Source organism: Octodon degus, unplaced genomic scaffold (genome assembly GCF_000260255.1).
Source record: "Octodon degus isolate 3935 unplaced genomic scaffold, OctDeg1.0 scaffold00103, whole genome shotgun sequence".
Taxonomy (NCBI): domain Eukaryota; kingdom Metazoa; phylum Chordata; class Mammalia; order Rodentia; family Octodontidae; genus Octodon; species Octodon degus.
Window position 1 is genome coordinate 6,620,426 of NW_004524679.1, and position 24,620 is coordinate 6,645,045.

General features: G+C 34.5%; 1 pseudogene; it reads right to left on the minus strand.

Annotated features, from left to right (window-relative positions):
- Nucleotides 1–17,019: 17,019 nt before the first annotated feature.
- On the minus strand, nt 17,020–19,585 carry LOC101591950 (annotated as a pseudogene).
- Between the last annotated feature and the right edge of the window lie 5,035 nt (nt 19,586–24,620).

Sequence of the window (24,620 nt, forward strand, 5' to 3'; positions counted from 1 at the left end):
CTCCCATGTGCTGGGATTACAGGCACGCACCACCACGCACTGTTTCAATCCCAGTCTCAGCATGCCCTGGGGGTGGGACCAGCATGGCATGGTAGGGATCGAACCTGGGCTGCTTCATTTTGCCAAAGCAGGTGCTTTAGTCTGCTGAGCAATCTGGCTGACCCTATATGGATATTTTACTTCCTTTTTTAGAGTAATTCCTAAGTTTTTATTTTCTTTTGATGTTATTGTATAGGGCATTATTTCTGTCAGTGAATTTTTTTTTAATCTGTGTAAAGGAATGCTATTGATTTTTGGGTGTTGACTTTATATCCTGCTATGCTACTGAATGTGTTTGTTAATTCTAGGGGCTTCTTGGTGGTTTTTTTTTTTTTTTTGAGTATTCCAAGTAGAGTATCATACCATCTTCAAATAATGATAGTTTAAGTTCTTCTTTACCTATTCTTATTCCTTTTATTTCTCTCTCATAGCTAATGGATCTAGCTAATGATTCCTGAGCTATATTGAATAGGAGTGGTGATACAAGTGATCCTTGTCTTGTACCTGCTTTGGGAGTAAAAGATTTCAGATTTTCTCCATTTAGAATTATGTTGGCTATTGGTTTTTCATAGATGGCTTTTATCAAGTTGTTGTAGGCCATCAATTCCAATTTTCTTTAGGGCTATGCTAATGAATATGTGTTGGACTTTGTCAAAAGCCTTTTGTTGATCTATTGAGGTGATCATTTGGTTTTCAGTTTTGGTTCTGCTGATATAGTGTATTACATTTATAGATTTGCATAAGTTGAACTACCCTTGCATCCCTCAGATGAATCCTTCCTCGTTGTGGTATATAATCTTCTTGATTATTTGCTGTATTCTGTTTGCTTGTATTTTTTGAAGGTTTTTTCATCTGTGTTCATGAGGGAGATTGGCCTGTAATTCTGTTTTCTGGTTGGATCTTTCCCAGGTTTGACAAAATGATGAAAGCCTGCCATATTGAGAACTGAGTGACCATGTTTAAAGGTGAGGCACAAAATAATGCTATATAGCTAACTTTAGGGCTCTGAACATACTACATTCTGTTATGTTGAGGACAAACAGAAATCCTTCTGGACAAGCTGTTCGCTGAGATTGTTAACTTAATGTCAGTAACAAATCAAAACACCATGCTTAGATTGAAAGACTTTATTAGAAAGCAGGAAAAGGGGGATGATACACAGATGCTACCCTCATGAGAATCAGTCTATGGGGTTCAAGAAAGATAGAGCCTCTTTGTTCCTGGCCTTTCTTATAGGAGGTTAGAGATTCTTTCCCTACCCAGTACTTGACATTATTTGACTGGTTCCCTATGGTGTCTTTGGATTAGGCTGTTCCCTTGTCTACATCATTCCATTTGGTAGTCTATGTGTAACTTACTTGTCTCTCTGAATTTGCTCTTGACAGGATCATATCTCCAGAGTGAGCATCTGGTTGGCAACAGGAGGATTTATTCATGGTTAGCCTAGAGTTAGTAAGGGAATGTACAGGTATCTATCAAACATAATGGCCTTAGAGTAGAATATATCTCTACCTCTATCTCTACCATCTCTATCATCTCAATCTGTCAGAAAATATGTAGATCTAGATAGATCTTTATATAAATGTGTGTGTTTGTGTGTGTGTTAGTGCATAGGTATGAGTACATACAGTGTAAGAGTTAGTCAATTCCAATAACCTGTTCTGCTTCCCTTGCATTCTGTTGGGGACAAGGAAGGAAAGCTATCTCAGTTTTTGGGCTTTTTCACTTGGCTCACTTTCTTCTGTGTTTGTAATGTCTCTCTGTCATCTTTTGGGGCATGTGCAAGTGCCATTTGGTGGTTTTCTTTTTCTCTATCTCATCATTAACTCTAAGGTTAACTTTTCTTATAAAGTTTTAACTCCTTTTAGTCAGTACTAGCTTCAAAACTAGTGGGGTTCTTCTTCTAATTTCTTTCTGCCTACATACCCCTTCCATCTTCACTTTCTGTGTCTGATATTCCTCTCACAAAAAATGAAGAAAATAAATGCCAGTATTATAAATTTGTTGTACAAATCAAAGCAAAATGTACAAGTAAATAATTTAATATGTATATAATCAATAATGGCCAAATAATACTACTGTTATTATCATTTATTTGGAAAATCTGACAGAATAGTTCAGCTATGGTATAAACTATCTATGTAACAGTTGGCACCTTCCATATCAAAGGAAGATGCCATCATTTACAACCTGACTTGGAATGTTTAATAACTATGTGGCTAATTTATTAAAAAATTGAGTAATTGAAAAATTGCAACTAATACTTTTCTACTTAAAAATGTCAAAGAAATGTTACATTTATTTATCATGAACAATAAAATACATTTTCAAAAAGTATGTTTGAGGTGCTGCAGAGATAGCTCAGCAGACTGAAGTGCCTATTTAGGGAAGCTTAGGCAAGTTCAGAAACTGTGGTTCAATCCCTGGCACCACGTGTTGCTCCACCTCACCACCAGGACAGGCTGAGCTGGTGAGAGTCTAGGCATAGTCATGCGTGCCTGTAATCCCAGTGCTGGGGAGGCTGAGAGCAGGTGGATCACCATGTGTGCTAGCTGTGTAGTGAGACCCAGCAACAACCAAATGCACTTAAAAAAATGTATGTTTTATCAAGTGTTGTTTGATTTTTATCTGCATATTACAGAGAATGGTTTTGAATCATCACTTTTCCACTAGTAAGTAATTGCTACCTGACAATTTTCAGTTAGACTTAAATACACTTTTATGTACATTTAAGACTATTTAAAGTAAATACACTATTTTTTTATCTGGAGGAAAATCTAGGAATGCACTGCAAATAAGGTTATTCATCAAGCAATGCTGGACTTGCTGTGTAAAATGAAATTCTGGAAAGCTCACAAACAGAAACAAGATACTAAATATTGAAAGAACCTGGGACAGAATGTGCAACAATTATACCAAGAAAACATATATCCTATAATCCATATGAGAAACATTAACAGTTTCAGATCCATCCTTTTAAATATATCCTTTTAATTATATTTTAATTATATACATTATAAGTAGCCCTACAATCAGGGTCATTGGCAAATATGAAGAATGACAATGTACATCTTGATCTATTATTCTATCACATTCAATAACTATATCTTCTAGTAAATATGCAAATTGGCACTGCTAATCTGAAAAGTAAATGGCTGGAGTGATATCTATTACTCAGGTATACAATGGCAAGTGCAGTTCATTTGTTTATTTATTTAATAGATCGGAGTTGATTCACTTAGTTTCTTGATCCATTCTGTCAGTCTATTTTCTTTTAATTGGAAAATTGAGACCATTCACATTATAATTGATATGTATTGCTTTATCTTTGTTATGTTATTATCCTGCTGTTGGTTCCCTACTTTTCCTGTGTTTAATTGCTTACTCTGTTTGGTGATTTCTTTCCGTTTTTGTTCTTGGAGTTGTGGTCATTTTGATCTCTTTCTAGAATATCATTTAATACTCTTTGTAAGGTTGGTTTGGTGGTCATGAATTTCCTTTTTATTTCTCACCAGCGGAGGGACTGATATATTCAAGACCAAGTGCTTACCTTTGAAAAGGCTTAGTATTTTAAAAATGTGGTTGCTAATATAATGATTATGGTATTAGGTTAAACCTAAAAGTCAGAAAGACTGACATTCAAAGATTTCTTTTCATGCTTTAAAACAATGGTGCACGGTAAACATCAGATTATGATTTTATTTTATTCATATGATAAAGGAGAATATATGTTACTTGATGGTTTTATGATATATGCTCTATGCCATTGGCATTTTTACATGTATACTAAAAATATTTGCATCCTTTTACCTTAGTTTATAAGTTCAGTGTGATCCAGTTCTATACTTTATTTTATTTGATTCTATTTTATTTTATTTCACCTTCTTAGCCCTATGTCTAGCCTAGTATATTACCTTTAAAAAGTATTGATCATTTTTGTGTTAAACTGAAATATGAATAAACCAATATATGATTAATTAAGGTGACTAAAACCAATGTCAAACTTAGTCATCTATTATAATTTTTTTGACAGAAAATGCAGAACCTCCTGGGTTAATCTTCATACAAGTTAGCTTGATAAATGGAACAAAGACATATCCAATTTTAGTTTAAAAATTAACATAAAAATAAATTAAAGATATAAACAACTGCTAAGTTTATTTTACATTATATTTAGAGTAACAATAATATAGAATATTTACTAAGCACCTTGGGCAGTACCACATATAGTCTTCACATATTTGATAGAAGACTGATATACTTTTTATTTCAGTACCATAGATAAATAAATCAAGTCACAGAGGGGCATGTGTATGTGTGTGTGTGTGTGTGTGTGTGTGTGTGTGTGTGTGTGTGTGTGTGATGTTGTGTTTCTTTTCCAAGACTAAATCTATCGGAAATCTTGAGAATTTTAGCTTTAGAGTTATATTTAATCACTTAAATTCTGAATGATTAAAAAAGATTTTTGTCTGAGGTTTAGGAAGGATTCAATATCTAAAGAATTTTAAAATATTTAAATGTTTGAAGAAAGTCCCAATCTCCAGCCAATATTTGCCTCATTATTTTACTTTAAACAATTTGTTTTTATGTGTTTGTTTGTTTTGCAGAGACAGTGATGTAAAGATGTAGACATTCTGTCACTCTATCTTCCCTCTTATTGTGTGCTCTTTGTCCATTTCTCTGCTTGTTTGCTTCTCCACCAGACAGGTAAGATAGAAAAGAAAGAGAAATTCCTTGGAGCAAGAATAAGGTATCAGATTTATTTTGATATTTCAATTACTCACCCACTCAATAATACAGTTATCTAAAATTTAATACACTCTCTATATCTAAAAAGCATTTCTAAGGGCAAAGATCTTAAATTGATTTAGAGTGAATTCACTTTCTTTTAAGTAAACATCAAAATTTTCTTTCCATTCTCCCATTCTGGGAAGTTAGTTAGGTAGTATTGATATTGATATACCTGAAGTTTAGATATGATAACCACTAAGAATATAACGATGTACAATATATTAATTATTGAAAATGTCCTATTAATCAGTTTTGAAATAGTCTCATTGCTGTTTCTCAATAAAATAAAATTTAAAAGATAAAGCTGTACATGTAATAATGCTAGAAAAGGATATAAGACATTTATTAGTGAAAGCTCTAGTAAAGAATCACATAATGTAATATTAATATAACAGAGAAATAATAATAGATTAAAAGTGATCCCTGAAAAAATAACTTCAGGAAAAGAAATGATTAATTTTGATAAGTCCTCAAGTGTCGAACCAAAAACACTCCTTTATTCTGAGGCCTGTTCTGTTTATTGAGACCCTCTAAACCTTGTACTAAATAAATAAAGAAAAGAGAGCATAAAATACTATTAAAAGAGAAAAAAAATTCAAATGATACAGAATTTCACTTAACAGAGTAAAATGAATTTCACAGAACTTATTATAATACATCATGTTGTCTTCCAACAACTTATTCATATTACTAGATATATGAATGTGAAAATCATTGAAGAAAGAAAAAAGAAAGGTATAAGAGATGAAGAAGCAAAAAATAAAAACAACTGAACAAAAGAAACAAAAACAATTAAGTATTATTTGCTCCTTTCCGTAGAGCAGCAGAATTTCACAGTGCAAAGTACAAACCATCCTGCTTATGTACATAGATATGTTTCTCTCCCACACACCATCTCCTTTCCTTCTCCTGTCAGGAACTGTTTCCTATTGAATGAGTTCATCCCCTTTTCCCAGCATTTATTTTACCCTTCAGATTACATTTTCTCTTTCAGGATCTCACACTAAGGAGAAAATGCGATTTTTGCGCATGCAGGTCTGGAAAAACACACCTTGTAAAGTACATAAAATTGTATTTTCATTTCCCTGACATGAATAGCTTGCAAAGTGGTCTAAATTGTTATTCCTAAGGAAAACAATGAATGAATACATCATGCAATATAAAGTAAAAAGGAGTTAAATATTAACATTGTTCATGAAATTTTCTATTTGTTATTTTCAATTTTTTGGTAACACATTTATTTCCTTCATTCATCAATATGGGACTATAGATTGACTATGGTGTTTCAAAATAACTATTTTTAGAGCTGGTAGATGCAATCTTAAAGGCTATTGATGTTCAGTTTTTGGCTTTGCGATTTAATCCCTTATATTTGAGTCCTCCTCAACAATTTATTAATTTTTTACTAGTATACGTTTGAACTATATAATTATTACATTCCTGGGTGGATGCGTTGATGTACACCTAGAATTCCAGAACTTAGGAAGCTGGGACAGGATCACCATGAATTTGAGGCAAGTCTTGGTTGAGCTATACAATAAGTTCAAGACCAACCTAAAGTACGTACCAAGACTCTATGTAAAAATAATTACATTTGTCTTGGGAGATTGGTACATATTGCATTTCACCAATCTACTTTACTTTGCTTTCCCTCTCCTACCCCTTTGTAGTCCCCTATTTCTAGTTCTTCCTATAGCCACAACTTCTACCTTTTGTTTCATATCACCTTTCAAGAATTTTGCCTTAAACTATTTTCACTTTCAATTTGTTATATAAGATATACCATGTGATATTTAACATTCTGTGTCTGATTTATTTCACATGAAAATTATAGTTTCACGTTGTATTCATTTTCCTACAAATAACTCTAATTTACACTTTTTATATCTTAATACTACTGTACTATGGATGTATATTACATTTTCTTTAACCACGCATCTACTGATAGGACTATAAATATTTACAAGATTAAGTTATTATGAATTCTGCTGCTATAAACATGGGGTGTGTTAATTGATGTAATAATATTTTAGAAAGATGCTTAAAAGAAATGCAGCAAGCTCAAATGAAATTTCTACTTTTAGTTTTAAGGGATCTGTATACTGATCCATAGTGGATGTATTAGATTACATTCCATACAGCAATGTAGAAGGCATCTTCATTTCAAACTATACCTTATGGGACTGTTGCATCAGAGCTACTGGTTACAAATATTTGCTAATCTACTATTTTGCACTTTACAAATCATATGAACTGTGCCCACTTTCACTTTTCTAATCAATGTTATTGCAATACTTCATCCTGACTTTCCTTTTTTTCAAAAATAATTTTATTGAGAATCAAATAGCAATGAGACAGTTTCAAAACCTATTACAAGCAGTTTCAATAATTAATACATTGCATATTGTTGTCTTAGTGGTTATTCACTGCACAAGATGCAGACATGATATCCTGTCCACAAACACTATTAGAACAAATCTCTCTATTCATTGAACTAAGAGAATACAAATGTATACCTATCTTAGCTATTTTGAATATACAGATACAAAATGGTCATTCATTTGTATCCCCTTTTTTGTTTAGTTTTGTCAGAGAAGGGTATTCCATTGTCATTTAAATATTATAGGTGTGTGAATTAAGCAAAATATTCCAAAATAGTCCAGAAGTCCATAATAGAAGTGTGTTTTCCATAAGACTGGCAATGTCAGAAGTTGTTGACTGGAGCCTTTTAAACCTCAGCATATTAATATGGCTTTACTTTTTGTACTTCATTTTTGTACTTTTCTGCTGTATGGTTAAGACCAGTTCCATGTTATGCCTAAGAGATGTTTAATATTTGGACAGATAGTGACATTAAACTCAACTCCCTATGTTGTAGGGTAATAATAATAAGATTCTCTTCTGGAGGGTTAACAACCTAAATTTGCAGACCAAAAATTAGAGAAAAACAAGGGCTGAAAGCACAGTCAACATTTTGGCCCTAGCCTTTCAAGGTCAGTGAAGTCTCAGATCATAGGAGAACCTGTACTATAATATCATGGAACTCAGTTGTGCCTCAAATTTTCTGATCAAGGAGATTATGGGGCCACAGAGCAATGTGATCGATAGCATAGAGTGTGCCTAAGGAGAGTCACATAGAGGGAAAACCTTCTTTCAGGCTTTCACAGAAAGTAAATTGGTCAAGCAATGGTTGTACCTCATACACATGGCTGACACTGACAAAGGATCTGCAAACTGCAGTACAGGGTTTCAGGATAAATTCTGAGGGGATTTGACTGACCTTATCAGATACAAAAATTACATTTCTTCTTATATAGTTCTTGCTTTTTCTGACTTTCCCTTTTCTTGTTTGTGTTGCTTTTACCTCCTAAATCCAGTCACTTAAAATCCATGGGCATTTACAGCATAGAGAAATTTAGTTAATGGAGCTCTGGACTTTAAGCACTTGTTTTGGTGTAGAAAGATAAATAATATAAAACTTTCCAATGCCGTGATCTAGTGATGTTATTGCTACCTCTTTAATGTTTTAGAAGTAATTTCCATTACACAGAAGAAGGACGAATGTATGGATATATATATATATATATATATATATATATATATATATATATTCACTAGATTTCAAATTGTTAGGACACAATGCTAAACATATAACTGAAAAGAGGAGAGGTTTTGTTGGTTCAAAATTTCAGAGAATTTAGTTAATGGTCACCTGCCTCCAAGACAGCCATGGAATGGGGGAAGAAAGCTGCTTCATCCATGGCCAGTCAGAAAGCAGAGATCAGCGGAACAGAGCCAAAGAGGAAAGGACCGAGGACCATATATAATACTGGAGGTCATATCTCTATTATTCACTCAGACACATCCAGACGTAGACTCCATCAATCCACTGGGTAGTTATCAAGCCAACTTAATGCTAGACTTCATGAGACTCTAGTGTTAAGCATCAGAAATATATCTGTATTCACTAAAACTTTTTCAAACTCTTATAATGTGCATGACAACTAAATGAAAACATGAGAGTTACCTTAAATGGAATTAATAGTTCATTGGTGAGTAAAGCTATATGTCTATATTGATAACAGAAAAATTCTTACAGTGATCCTATTCCTAAATATGGTGTATTTATAAGTCAACATATTTATATTGTTTATCTTATTTAAGATTGTATCAATTTTGTCACTTGAATATTTTTTTAATGTATCTGGTTGTCACACAGTTTCACTATGCAGCTCAGGCTCATGGTGATCCTCCTTTTTTCAGGTTCCCCAGTACTGAGATTTCAGGCATATACCACTATGCCTGAACTCTGCCTGGCTCACACCACCTTGGGGCAGGTCTGGTGCAGCATGTGATGCCGGGGTTAGAACTGTGGTCCCTGTGCTTGCTTAAGCTTGCCTAAGCAGGCATTTTGGTCTGCTGAGCTATGTCATCAGCCACTTGAAGTATTTTGTTGCTGTACTCGGAGATGTGCTATTTCAGTCACCTTAGTAGAAGTAAAAACAAATGCTGCAACGGATGCACACACACACACACACACACACACACACACACACAGAGTCTACACAGCTACCTACATGTAGCTATATACTGTAAAGCTCATTAGTGAAGTGATTCAAATTTGAGGTATCTCATCACTTGAAATTTTATTTGTTTGATTTTTAGTTTGTATTTTAAAATCTGTTAGTAAAAGAGAATAACATGGCATTAGTATTGGTTGGAATGGGTGATTACTGGAGAAATTAAGGAGGCTAATTCATTTTCATATTCTACCTTACATGGAAGGAGAGCACAGTATTTGGTTAGGAGAAGTTAATTTCTACTATCATTAATCCTTAGTGCTTCTGCACATATACATAGAAAGGTACTCTTTTACTCCCTGAACTCACTTGGTGCTCAGTGGAGTATGAATGTACGGACCTGGGCAATCATTAAGCAGGTGACTTGATTATGCTGCTATCAGGATGAAATATTTCTCTTCTAGCCACTCGAGTAAATTATAGTGTGGCAAAACAATTCTATGCCTTAGGCCATCAAGATTGTCACTTCCTATAAGTCAAACTTTCAGTTAAGTGAAAATGTATTTTTTTAATTTTATTTTATCTTTTCATTTATTATGCTAATTTTAGCTAGTCCACCTAATGAATGTGGAGCAGAGAATTGGCTTGGTCAATTTTAGATATGCAACCCATTTTTCTAATAATTCTGAAATAGTTTAGATTCGTAATTCATTTAGGAAACATCTGAAATAGACTCAAACTTCTAGCCATTACAAAGCAAAATTTATATACTAAGGAACAATGTAAAGAAAGATAAAATAAGATGAACTTTAATAAAATTTTCCTTCTGTTACATACCCCATTTTTCTTAAGAGAAATAGAGATATTTAACCTTTAGAACATGGGGCATATTTTGGTTAAATGAAGAATCTTTTGTGAGAAACGATTTATATCAGCAATATACAGTAATCATTTTTCTCTCTTCAAGAAATCTCCACACATTCTTTACATGCTTTTGAATTTCTTTGCTAGAGTTAATACTTGCTAATAGAATCATTGTTATCATTGTTAATAAGCCAGGGGATTTTTATTTATGAATAGTACTGGAACATTGAGTCCACTTTTCTCCATTTTCAAAAATAATAAGGTAGGGGCCAGGGAGATGGCCCATGGAATAAGCACTTCCCTGGCAAGGGCCTGAGTTCTGCCAAAAAAGGCAGAACATGTGTGTGTGTGTGTGTGTGTGTGTGTGTGTGTGTGCGCGCGTGCGTGCGCGCACACACACACATACAATTTATTTATTTTTTATTTATTTATTTATTTATTTATTTATTTATTTATTTATTTGGTACAGGGTCTCACTACACAGTTCAGACTCATAATGATCCTCCTGTTTCTGCTTCCCCAACACTAGGATTACAGATGTGTGCCACCATATCCTGTTTCAGTGGCCAGATTGGCATGAGGCCTGTATAGTATGCAGTACTGGGGATTCAACCCAGATCCTTGTACTTGCCAGGCAGATGCTTACACTGTCAAACTATCTCCTCAGCCCTGTGTTTGCTTAACATGCATACTAGAAATGTTTCGTTTTCTCTGAGGATTGACTACAGGGTTATTCTACCACCCCTGAATTGTTGGTTCTTTTTACTTTATTTCTCTCATATCAAGACAAATGTTAGAAAATTACTTAGTCTTGCTATGAACTTGCAGTTCTCCTGCCTTGTCTTCTAAGTAGCAGAGACTAAAGGTGTATACCACAATGACAACCTAGAATTACATGTCAACTAGCTGTATTTCTCATTTTAATGAAATAAACCACTTGTACGAAGTATATTAAAGTATTTAACAAAGATTATATGTACCAGCTTTTCTTCCTACTTCTGATCATTATACAAAATAAGGAAATGTACTAGTTTTTTGTAGCAGCGGAAAACATGGCTTTGACTTCAGACTTTTAAACAATAACAAGTATTTTCATGTATTTGTGTGATAGAAATTATTTCTTTAGTGTTCTAATAAATATTATGAAATTAGTTCTTTCTGAGATCATTCTTTGCATTTTGATAGATAGTGGCAGTGAATTATAGAGAACTTTTTGACTACACACATTAATCTAGTAAAACTAGATTATATCTGCATAAGTGTGTGACTTTTTACTTAGGATGTTATTTGTCACAATTCATGTGTCACATACATACATTTATTTAGGGTGGCAGATGGAAACTAGTATCTCACATTCAGCGTATGTGTTTGCTATCACAAGAGATATTTGTATGTTTACAGATACAGAGTTTTGGCCCAGGATAAGCTCAGTAGCACAAGCAACTGCCTGGAAAGTTCAAGTTCCTGAGCTGACTTCCAGTGCCAAGAAAAAAAATAGAGATTCACAGTTATGGTCCTTTGTTATTAGAGCAGTGTGTCCAAAATTACCATTTTAAAGATGATAGTGTTCCTTTTTCTTCCCTAAAATATCACAGTTCAAATGCTTAATGCATTGTGTTCCTGGCATTATTTTCAATGTTTAAAAGACAGTTATTAAGAAATAATTTTGTTGGAAGCTGCGGGGATAGATCAGCAGCTTAAGCACCAGCCTAGCAAGCACAAGATCCTCATTTTGATCCCCAGTACCACCAAAAAATAAAAAATAAATAATATTGTTCATGTTTAATAGTTTTCTATAATTTTAAAGTATGGCTTTTGGAATTTTATTGATGTGCAAGTGTATTTAAAATGTGTCATCACCTTTTGCATTCTGCCTTCATTTGACAGTGCTTTAAAATTTTAATGGGTTTTGTTAGGTGTACAGTGAGGGAAATTTTCAAAATAAAAAATAAAAAGCAGGAGTCAAGATAAAAAGAAATGTCTTTATTCTTTTAGGAACAAGTCAAAAATGCTGTGTTTAGAAGAATTTTGGATTATAAACTCTTTTCTAACCTAGAACATTACTAATAGTGTATCAAAATTACCAGTTATATCTCATTCAATCAACACTTAAAGTTGTGCTGGCTCTGTCCCCGGGGCATATGGAGATGACAATTGAGACTGGGCATGGTGGTGCAGGCCTGTAATCCCAGTGCTTGGGAGGTTGTAAACAGAAGAATCACTATGAGTCTGATCTAGTAGACTCTGAACACCCTCTAAACGTTTCTCTAAAATACAGAAGAAGAAGAAAAAAAAAAACACTCAATGTCACTGGTATTTTTTAGTCTTAATTTTTTAAATAATTAATTAATTAATTTCATACAGGGTCTCACTACGCAGACTGGATTTGTAGTGATCCTCCTGTCTCAGCCTCCCCAGTGATGGGATTGCCGGCATGCATGTGGCACCATGCCCTGTTTAGGTGGTGTGCAAGGCACATCCCAGGGTTCCAATCCTGAACTGCATGCTGTACCGGGGATCAAACTTGGTTCCTTGCACTTGCCAGGCAGGTACATAGAACTCTGAGATATCTCCCTATCTTCCAATTCTTAAGAGCAATTAATTGAAATATATATTTGAATATTAACAGGTTAGTTAATCTCATGTTTAATATTTTATCAGGTTTCATTTTAAAATCTAATTTCTTTGAATAATATTTTGAGTCAAAGTATGCACTAGAACAGTTATTAATCATTTGGCATGTGTCTTTAATAAATGACTAGATTTATACTCATAATAAACCATAATCATTATTTTAAGTATTATTTATCAATAATTATGAGGTTTATTTTTCTGGGTAATAATAAGTTCACAAATAAAAAGTTTTGCAATCACATTAATTGTATAATTAGATGTTTTGAAATCTAATGTATGTAATCTCTAACTACAAATTTTTTTTAGTGGTGAAATACAAAGAGAGATTTGTAAATGTCTTCGTAGTTCTAATAAAATTATGATGAAATATTTATTTTGGAACTTTTAGACTTAAAAGACTTACTGAAGATTCATGAAATATATTGAAGTCATAGGATAATTGTTAATGATTTTAATTTAAGTTTGTGAAACTTTGCATTTCATAAAAGAATAATTTAATATTTTATGTGCAAAAGTTTTATTTGATATATAATATATAATATACATATTTTTCCTCCTGAACAAAGTAGTATGAATATGGTTACATATCCTAGTTGTAGAATAATAGCTTCTGACAGCAAAGTAATGGATAGATGTTATGAAGAATTCTTTCACATAATTTTTTTGCAACTTATTTTATTTCATTTCATTTCATTTCATTTTATTATTTTTTTTTGCAGAACCAGGGATTAAATTAAGGCCCTTGCACTTGCCAGTTAAGCACTTATTCTACTGAGATATCTCCCTAGCTATGCAACTTATTTTAAAGGAAGAAAAATTCCAAAACAGGAAAATTGTTCCTTAATTTTCTTCTTTATATTGGGACATACAATTTCCATGTGCTATTCTCAGGTTATGACAATACAATGATGTTAGCTTTTCAGGTAAAAAATATTCCATACCTAAACATCTTACGTGTTAAAATTAAGGCAGTCTGTGCATAAGAGTGGTTGTATTCACCTTATCAAAGTGAGAAGAAAGTGACCCATGATAAGATTATGTTTACATATATCAAATGTTTTTGTTCTGCAACTAGAAAAACTGGTTAAGTCCACTGTCTTGGTGAGTAATAACAGTATTCTGTGAAGCTGAGGTAGGAGGATTGCAAGTTGAAGCCCAGTCCCAGCAACATAGTGACTTACCCAGATCTCTCAAATTAAAATAAAAGTAAAAGCTGGGCATGTAGCTCCATACAAAGGTTCTGTGTTCTTTTCTCAATAACATAAACAAAACAGACAAAAAGACTGACTATAATAGTGTTTGGACAGGATATCATATCTGCATTTGTGCTATGAATGACTACTACAAAGACAACAATATGCAATTTATTAGTTTTTGTAACTTTCCTACAAATCTGTTTTGAAGCTATCACACTGCAATTTTTTTCTCAATAAAATTAATTTAGAAAAAGAGTAAAACTTTTTAATTTTTTAAATTCATTTTAATGAGATAAAAAGATAAAATAGCAATGAAACAATTTCAAAACAGGTTAGTAGGACAGTTACAATAATTAATGCATTGCATCCTCTCAAGCTTTCACAGAGAGAAAATTGGTTAACTAATGGTTATGACTCATGCAGATGGCTGACACTAACAAAAGATCCACAAGTTGTGGTACATGGTTCCAGGGTAAATCCTGAGGGGATTTGACTGATATTATCAGATAGCAAAAGATACATTATTAGTGATATAGGTCTTGCTTTAACTTGATCTTAACCATCCAGCAGAAAAATGTAACCATGAAGTATAAAAAGACTGACTAAATCTTGACTATTGTTATAGAAACCATTGACTATAACATAGAAAATTGATGAAAACTGATCCAGTTATTGCATACCTGCTAAACAACTTAATTCCTAAAGTTTTCCTTTACATGAAAAATATGACTCTTGAAACAAGCTTTGAAAAAGTGACAGAATAAAAAGAAAATGCACTGTTTTAACATCTTTCAATAGGAAGAGGTGAATTATCACCAGAGAAGGTCATTACTGCCCATTTCTTGGTATTTTCCCATATATTTTTAACTAGACACCTGCTGTTACCAAATTTCTCACTCGCAAGGCCAGAAAGAATTAGGCCAACCGCTGCTACAAATACCTTGTATACATGAAAGAGTAGCCATTGCTTTCTGGTCTATTATTAGATTAACTTGGGAGGGATTTTTTCTCCTGTGAGTTGATGCATAAATGACATGCTTTATAAAAGTCAGTAAATCTAGTAGCACCTGGCTAAGACATGATGCTGAGGTACCTTGTTCCCATGACAGATCATTTTATTTTATTTTTTTTCCACCAAGGTATTCATTTTTTTTCCAAAATTTTATTGAGAAACAAATAGCAATGAGACAGTTTCAAACCAAATTGGTAGGACAGTTTCAATAATTAACACATTGCATACATTCTTCCTAGTGGTTAATTGCTGTACAAGATGCAGACTTGAGATCCTATTTACAAACACCATTAGAACAAATCATTCTATTCATTAAGAGAATGTAACTATATATCATCCTAACCACTTTGAATACACAGATACAAAATGGACATTCATCTGTATACCCTTTTTTTGTTAAGTTCCATTATTTGAATATTATAGGTGTGTAAACTCAGCAAAAATATTCTAAAAGAGTCCAGTAGCCCATAATAGCATTGGGTCTTCTTTTTAAATGGCAATGTCAGAAATTGTTGACCTGAGTCCCCCACAGCTCAACATAACAGCATGGCTTTACTTCTTATATTATTTTAGATTGCCATTAGAATTTAAAGGCATCATTGTAATGTGACAGTATGCCTAATTCACATAGAACATTGCTGATTCTGAGTTATGTCCACAACTTTTTGCACCACCTTCTTGACTATCATTTTTGAGGAATTTAGGGAGCTGATCAGTGATAATCAACTGACTTGGCAAGCAGTTTTATGACAAGGCATAAGAGTGATATCTGTCAGTTCAGAATTTCTAGATTTGCTAAATTTTGCCAAGGAGATTTTCTGACACTACATTTAATTTTAGTTACATTTAATAATTTTCAAAGCTTTTTCTCTCTTATACATTACATTTTACATTAGAAAGAACTGATATTATATGCCAAGCCTTTTACATAGGCATATTTTTTTCACCAAATTAGAAACTTCTACTTTTGCTGATATTTCTCTTTGGTCTTACAAATGATTCTTTCTTTCTTTCTTTCTTTCTTTCTTTCTTTCTTTCTTTCTTTCTTTCTTTCTCTTTCTTTCTAGCTTCATAGTGGACTTTATTGAGAAAATTTAGTATAAAAACATTCAAATTCATATAATTTAAATAAGAGCAAAATTATAACTTGTAGTATAGTAATCACTATAGTAATCACACATAAGGTAAAGACTAAATTATGGCCTAAGGAAAAACTAGTCTGTCAGGTTTCAGCTGTAAGCCTAAGGTAGGAAACACTGTAACCATTAGAGTGAGCTCAGTTATAAAATTTGGCTTTGGAGCCAAAATAAAAAGCAAATTATTCACAACTCCAGCCAGCCAAAAAAAGAGAAAAAGTAAATTCTGACTGTGGCATCATAACAACCTAAACCAAGAAAGGCAACTTTATTCCTTTCCCAATGACTGTCTCCTAAGATGCCCTGGTCACTCTGGGTCATTTAGCACCACATGCCACTGCTGGACTGGTAGGGCCCTCACTGCTGAGATATCCACTGAGTATGTCACCCAGCAAAGTCCAGAGTGCTACTGACAAGTGAGTGTGGGATTCTTTTTGGTTGTGGAACTTTTATGCTTAAAAATACAGCTAGAAACATATTTGTAAATTCTAAAGGTATTTTGTGACCAAATTAGAAATATGCAATGTCCTTGAAGAATTTATCTTCAGGCTCGTTTCAGGTCTACTGCTTTATCTGTTGGGGCTACATTAGTGTTAGTTTTCCTACTTAGTAAATGCATTAGGTGCAGAAAGGTAACTGATCTTGAGCTGCTCAGGGTGGGCAGCTGGTAAGCCCAGACTCAAATATTCTCCATGGCTTTGAACTCACTGAGTGCCTACACAGGATTCACGTGCTTTTTCTGTGTGTTGACCTTGGTCTGTGTCTCATCCTGCTTCTCTCTCTTCACCAATGGCTTCTTCTCAGGTACTTTAGTCTACAACACAGCATGAGGTTGAAGGAAGCCATACCCTGAGACTTGTGTTATTTGGTGGAGGCTACATAGGATGCCTTCACTGTCTGTACCACAGCATTCATCAAGTTCTTAGCTGTCTGAATCAGGGACATGACGCTGTTCACCCTGGAGACCACGAGCTCTCCATTGAGGTTCTGCACCTCAGCCTTGACCTTGCTGCAGATATTGAGCTGGTGGCAGTAGAGGGCTGTACACTGCAGATACACCAGCAGATCTTGCTTGCAGGCTGAGTCCAGGCAGTGGTCCACAATGCTTTGGTCAAGCTTATCCATCCTTGATCCTGCCTCATCAATTTTCTTGGCAAAGTTAATCACATCTGATGTGTTTTTGAGTGTCCCTTTACCCTGGGTGAAGTCTGTCATTTCCATCATAATCATGCACATCTGCTTGTCTGGCACAATGATGTCATTGCCTCTGTCATCCCATTTGGGCAGCTTGGCATCCAGCTTGCTCTTTTCTTCCTGGAAGCTGGCCATCTGTTCTGCAATCTTTGCTTTTTGCTACTAGGGAAGCTGAGCCATGATAGCCTGGACACTTTGGCCAGTTATGAGCTGATCATCTGTGTGAACGCTTGTCCTCCTTCTGCTATCAGTCTGCTGTCTCAGAGTCTGACTCATCCAGTTTCTCAGGGGTCCTTTTCATCAGCACTGCTTTCCTGATGCCCCAGATGCCATCATACACAAGGTGGGAGGCATGAACAAACTCATTCTCATCCATGGGCTGTGCAGGATCTGAACTGCGGGATTCCACAGCTGCTTCTACTTGTTCAATGAAACGGGGCATGACTGTGTTGGAAAGCAGCTTGGTGGCCTCCAGAACTTTCTCTGTGTAGACCCCTCACTCATAATTTTCCATCTCTGAGGTCACTATGTGAATGACTCAGGTTGCCCAGCTCAAATTGTATGAGCTGTGCAATCTAGCCAATCCACTTCTTTCTCTTGGAGAGCAATAACGCATTTGTTCACATCATCCAGAATATGATTCTCTAAGACAGCCAAGAAGTCATCAACAGAAGTAATAGAATCAACAGTATCCATGAGAATATGGACTTGTTTTTCTCACTGTTCTTTTAAAAAATCCATATTCTCTTGAGCCAATTTACTCTGAGGTTTGGCTGCTAAAGCCAATGCAGCATTAATAACCTGAGGACAGAGGGCTTCTAACTGGCTTGCAGACATTCAAATAAGCTTTACACCTTCTTCATTGTTTGAGGTGGAACAGGCCAAGTTGGCAACCTCAATCAATTTGTTGGCATGTTCACAAAAACCTTGGGCATATTCCTTAACTTCTTTCTCATTTCCATTTTTTTGCAGCTTCAATCAATACTAAAAGTGGAACTTTGGTTTCCAGGAAAGAATCTGAAATGTGATCCATGAAACATGCAGCTGTCTACAAAAATTCCTGGTCTTCTTTGTCATTTTATTTATTGTAGAATTCAGTGCATCACTTCTTCCTTTGCATCCAACATTGCCCGTATACTCTGAGAGTAGGTCCTGCAGAGCTTGCCAGACAGCATTACACTCTGCTACAATTCACTCACATCAACCATAATGTGTGCAGGATGAGTCAGCCATGAGTGCAGCAGCACTAATGATGCTTTCCAGGTGCTCCTCCAGGGAAGGGCCAAAATGCTCCTCTCTGAAGCTCAGAGAGACACAATGATTTATTGATCAAAATTATTGAGAGCATATGCCAGATCTCCTCCTCCTCCAACCTGGTGCTCAGAAGCATTATCTGACACAGTTGCTTGGGCAGTATTGGAAATGCCTCAGACTGCCTGCTGCAGCTGCTTCTGTATCAAGACCCAGTTGGCCTTATAGGTTTCAACATCAGGGTGCTTTAAGCATCCTGCAATGAAGTGTAGAAGATCGGTACATTTTTCTGCAGGATTCCTCTGGCTTCTGCCATATGATCACAATGGCCCACATCCTTCAATTCCTGTTGTCTCTTAGCTGCCATAATGTTCAGCTTATCCACTTCAGGTTTCAGGGCTTTGTACAATATTCCCAACTCTTGTTCATTGCCAATATTCTTTAGATTCAAGATATCATCTTCCACAACTTTCAGCTAAACAAGTAATTTGTAGACATCTGCCATGTCAGCCAAAATCAGCAGCCAAGTTACAGCAGAATAAAGCATGAGCTGCCCAAATGATGTTGCCTCACTTCACCGATGAGCAAGGATCATCTGAAAATTCTCCTGTAGCACTCTTCATCAAATCTCCTTGTTTTCGAACATCTTCTACAGCAGCCATAAGCTCCTCTTTCAGAAATTGACTCTCTTTTGCAATTTTACCCCCCTTCTCCAAATATTCTCAGTTGCTTGTTCAACAGTTGCAGCCAAAACATGGGCCTTCTTGGAACGACCTCTCTTCTTATTAGAGGGCCCTTTGCTGTTGGTGTTGACCAGCTTTGTAACCTGGGTAACAAGAGGCTCCAACAGACTTTCCACTGCCAGAGTACTGATCTCTAGACTTTTGCAGTCCTATTTGAAGTTTATGTTGCCAGTGTGGGCAGCAATCATTTCTGCAGTGAACTGGGCAAGCAAAGGATTCGCAAGATGAGAAGTCCACAGTCCACTACGTTGTCTCCCTTTGCATCTGGCTCCCACAAAAGATGTTTCTTTATGATGACTGAAATAAAGCAGCTACCTTGCCTTGTTCTCAGTAGAAAATCAACTGTGTGTGCTTTTCCAAGTGTGGTTGAACCATAAATTTCATAATGTTTGCAGGCCTGGTTCCAGGTACTTTCTGATTCCCACTCAATTTAATTTTAAGAGGATCTATATATGTAATATCCAGGGTATTGCTATTTTGATGGATATTCTTGGTCTATGGCTATTTTAAAGCCTGCCTAATTTAGTGCTTCTTGGTGTAAAGGGTGTCCTTGTTTGAAAGATAGATGATACCGTAATCCTAGTTATTAAACTAGCTAATCTTTATTTAAACAAATTGATCTAAGAGTGTCTCTTAGAATTTGATAAGTATAATTTTAAAAGTTGATTTGCCTTATTTCCATAGTCAACATGATTCACCTCAACATTTCTCTGACATTAAAATATAGTAGCATGTAATACAGAGAGGGACACATCATTTCAGAAGTTCTTATAATGACAATCATAAAACTAAATTTGGTCTAAAAAGCTTAAATCATTGCAACCAACTACTGACCTTCAATCTAAAATATTTAAAAGCTGTTTTTTATGCACCTCAGTTTTTCTCTATATTGTGACAATGTGAAGCATTAAGACATATTTAATGATATGTTTCTTTTCACTGTATTAGGCAATGACATTATTGAAAATCACCCCAGGCAGCACAACTAATGAGAGAGGCAGGGATAGGCCACTTGTTAGAAAAGATTAAAATACAAAGCACTTTGAATTGCTTTAATCAGAAATTTTTTAACATTTAATGATTTATAATTAATAACATATTTCATGCTATCAAATACATAGTAAGCTTAAATATAGCTGCATGTAGAGTAAAATGTACTGTAATTTGATTGAGAAATGCCTTTGTTAAATTTATAGCAAGATTAGTTTTACATAAAATATAAAGCTAATGAGATTCTAATCTAAACCAATGGTTGTGAAAATGTTAGTATATAATAGGCTTTCCCAGCTTCCACATTCATATATAGTTGCAGCTTAATAGCATTGAAACTCCCATGGCAAAATAAAAATGTTCTAAATATAATGATGCTTATTGTTATTTATGTAGTATGTTTTTATGACTATACAACAGTTGTTAAAATTATAATATTCAATCAGGAATGAAGCAACACCCTGAACACCCTATTGACCCTTTGCTAAAATACAGAAAAAAAAGAATGAAGCAACAGACACATTTTGGGACAGAGATTATTTCAAAAAGAAAAAAATAGGTAAAGAATTAATACTGTGTAAGTAAATAAGTTTAGGCATTTCAAGATAGTTAGGAAAATTTAATTGATCCATAGTAAATTTAAAAATCAAATGAATTAGGTGAGTTGCTATCTCACAAGTCATTTACATAAACTACTGATTCCCATTTCTAGTATCTTGGGCTCTTTAGTAGCAAACAGATTTCCTTGACAATGAATTAAATGATAGTTTTCACTGTACTTGCCAATTACTAATGATTTATGGATAACTGCAAGAAAAATAAAACTACAATACATATTTAAGTAGTAAGGTGAAAATACTTTATTCAGTGAATAACTAATAAGAACAGCTTTTTGCAATCTTTTGTGTTTTAATTTTCAAATGCATCTAATTTAGAAATATTTGATAGCTGTTGTGATTTTTGTCTTATTTTTAATGTGTATTAAAAACATTTATTGTAGCCCAAAGATAACTTGTTCCCTTTATTTTACATTTCTAATTTTTAAAAATTTTATTAGTACATTTTTCCAGTACATAATAATTACACTCACTGCAAGGAATTGGTAAATGTGTATGACATATTGCAATTCCCTTCTTTTACTCCTTTCGCTCCAACCCCTATTATTTTCTTGTCGTCAGGTTCATTTGCTAATTAGACATTATGAAATAAGTTGTTATGTATACAGTTTAAAAACCGGACTAATAGGCCAAAGAGCATATAAAACATGTAGGACAATTGTACTAAATCAAGGTATTCTTTTAGATATATCGTCCATACTCAATTATAATACTATTTTTTCTATTTTTCCCAATTATTTGTCTTTCATTTTGTAATATACACAACAGCGAGGGAGAAAGAGAGAGAGAGAGAAAGAGAGAGAGAGAGAGAGAGAGAGAGAGAGAGAGAGACAGACAGACAGACAGACAGAGACAGATTCAGAGACAGAGACAGGGACAGAGATTTTCATAAAAGAGAAGCTGTGTGATTAATTTAAACTTTTGTGTCTGAGTTACTTTTCATAACATTATGTGCTCAAGGTGCACCAACTTTCCTATAAATGACATATCCTTTGTCTACGCTGCTGTTTAAAACAAGCTACAGTGTTTTTCCTATGTCACAGTTTTATAAATATTTAAAAGAAGTTAATAATTTCAACAGTTTAATTACCTTTCTTTCTTTCTTTCTTTCTTTCTTTCTTTCTTTCTTTCTTTTTTTCTTTCTTTCTTCCTTCCTTCCTTCCTTTCTTCTTTCTTTCTTTTTGTGGAACCAGAGATTGAACTCAGGCCTTTGTGCTTGCCAGTTTAATTGTATTTCTTACTACTTTTCTTTTTTTTCTTACTACTTTCATGAATTAGTATTTAGAATGGTGTGATGGTATCCTACAAGACTGCCCTTATAGAATAAAAATTATTTAAAATTTGCTTTTAGTAATTTTTTAGGCAGCTGAATTAGGTAAAAATATAGGCAGTCAGAATGGGCCAGGCCCTCAAGAACAGTATGGAAGACAAAGTGACTTTGCTACTTGGAAGAGACAGACACTCCCATATGGGCCAGACCTCAAGACAAAAGAAGAAGCCCATACAGCTGCATACTTTCCTAGGGATGGGCATCAGTGATCAATATTCTAAATAGTTATCAATCACCTTGAAAGAACCTAAAGGGTCACTAAACCAATCCCCAAAAGGAAGAGACTTTATCCTGTATTCATGCACACTTGCTACATGACTTACTTCCCCATTTGATACTGGGTTTGATCAATTTTGCCTGAGCAACTGTATTTGTAATCTCATTGATTGACCATAGCTTTGTCCCACCACATGCCCACCTAAGTGAGTTCCCAGGTTCTCTACCACCTTAAGCATGCATGGTGTTCCTCTATAAAAGTCCCTGGAAGAGATAGCTTCCTGGGGACTACCCACTGGGGGACCCCACCTATCCCTCTCTCAGACAGGAGCTTTCTTTCCCCCAATAAATATTCTACTCGTGACCTCCCTTTTAAATTCATTCTTCAGTTTTAGAGAACATAAACTTGTCTAGGTTCCTTTCAGGTCAGGAGATAGGTTTTCCCTATATCAGTAATATCAATAGTAGCAAAACAATAATATTTTATAAATTGTGGCTATGCTCATAGTAGAAAACTATATTCTGATTTGTAATGAGTATTTTAAGTGACTAATTCCATGTATTATAAAATTACTTGTTGGAAATATAATGATGGAAGCAATATAACTTAGGAAGACTATGACTTCCACAAATCCTTTTCAGGCATAGTATTAATTTATAGTGTTTCATTTTATGAACTAAATAGTAAAATATCCTAACTGTAAATTCTAGAGAGGAAAGGAGCAGTAGTGAAGAAAGTAGTTATGCTTCCTTTTATTATAATTTGACACACACACACACACATATATATATATATTTTTTTTCTTTCTTAATTTTTCTAAAAACTGGAATGGACTTGGCCCTAAAGGATAATCTGTTGTGGCATTTTTTATATCATTTATATACCTTAAAAATGTTTTCACATCTGTGAGAAGTAGATAGTCATGATTACTCTGCTAACATCTTATATATTAAGAGGTACATATAAATATTTTAATTGGAAACGTTATGGGTTGCTCAGAATAGGAACCAGATCAGCCAGATTGGAATTTGGACAGCCATTTATTACTGAACTCAGGGCCCCCATCACCTCTCACGCAGGACAGGGCTGAAAGGCAGGTAGCCCAGGAACAGGGGACTTTTAAAACATGAAACCACAGTCTCTTTGGTAAACAAATTGTCTGACACAAAACAATGCTTTGAGGGTCATTGTGACCTCTACTCAAGCTAAATTTCCTGGGTCTTTGTATTAGTTGCTGGTTATCTTGTAATTGAGTACCTGCAGGCAACCTTGCATAGCCTGATGTTACAAGAAGTTAAAAATCCTTTAATTTTCTTTTGAAGTCATCTCTTTAAACTAACTTTATTTACACGGATTGGTTAGGTAGGAATTTTATCTAGCAAACAGCAAGTAACAGCCACTATTTACTAAACAACTTAGAACAGTTGCGAGTTTATATTTTTACACAACAGAAAACACAAGATTTACATTTATACTCTAAAATGTGAGTTGACCTATTACAGAAAAATGATAGAAAATGTTGAAATTGGTATTTTTCTTCCTATACTTTGAATTTACTTGCTTTCTGGCATCAATTGTGTGCTGCATTATGTAATTTAGGGCATAGATTTTCTTTTTTTTCCCCCCACTACTATTATGGACTACTGGACTATATTGGATTACTTTGCTGAATTCACAAACCTACAATATTTAAATGGCAGTGGAATAACCATCTCTGACAAAACTAAACAAAAAAGGGGGATATAAATGAAGGACCATTTTGTATCTATATATCTAAAATAGTTAGGATAGATATACAGCTAGTTTCTCTTAATTTAAAGAGAAGAAAGATTTGTACTAATAGTGTTTGGACAGGATATCATGTCTGCATCATCTACTATAAATAACTAGGGGGCCTACCCATTACTGCAGTTGATTAATTGCCTTCTTAAGCAAAGCAGTCATACTCAGGATTCTGTGGTTCCATTCCCAGATCCTCATGCCTTACCAGACCCACCCTTAAGGCATCCATAGCCAGCTAAAATAAAAAAAAATCCTTAAGAATAACTACTATGGGCTGGGGAGATAGCTCAGTAGAATAAGGACT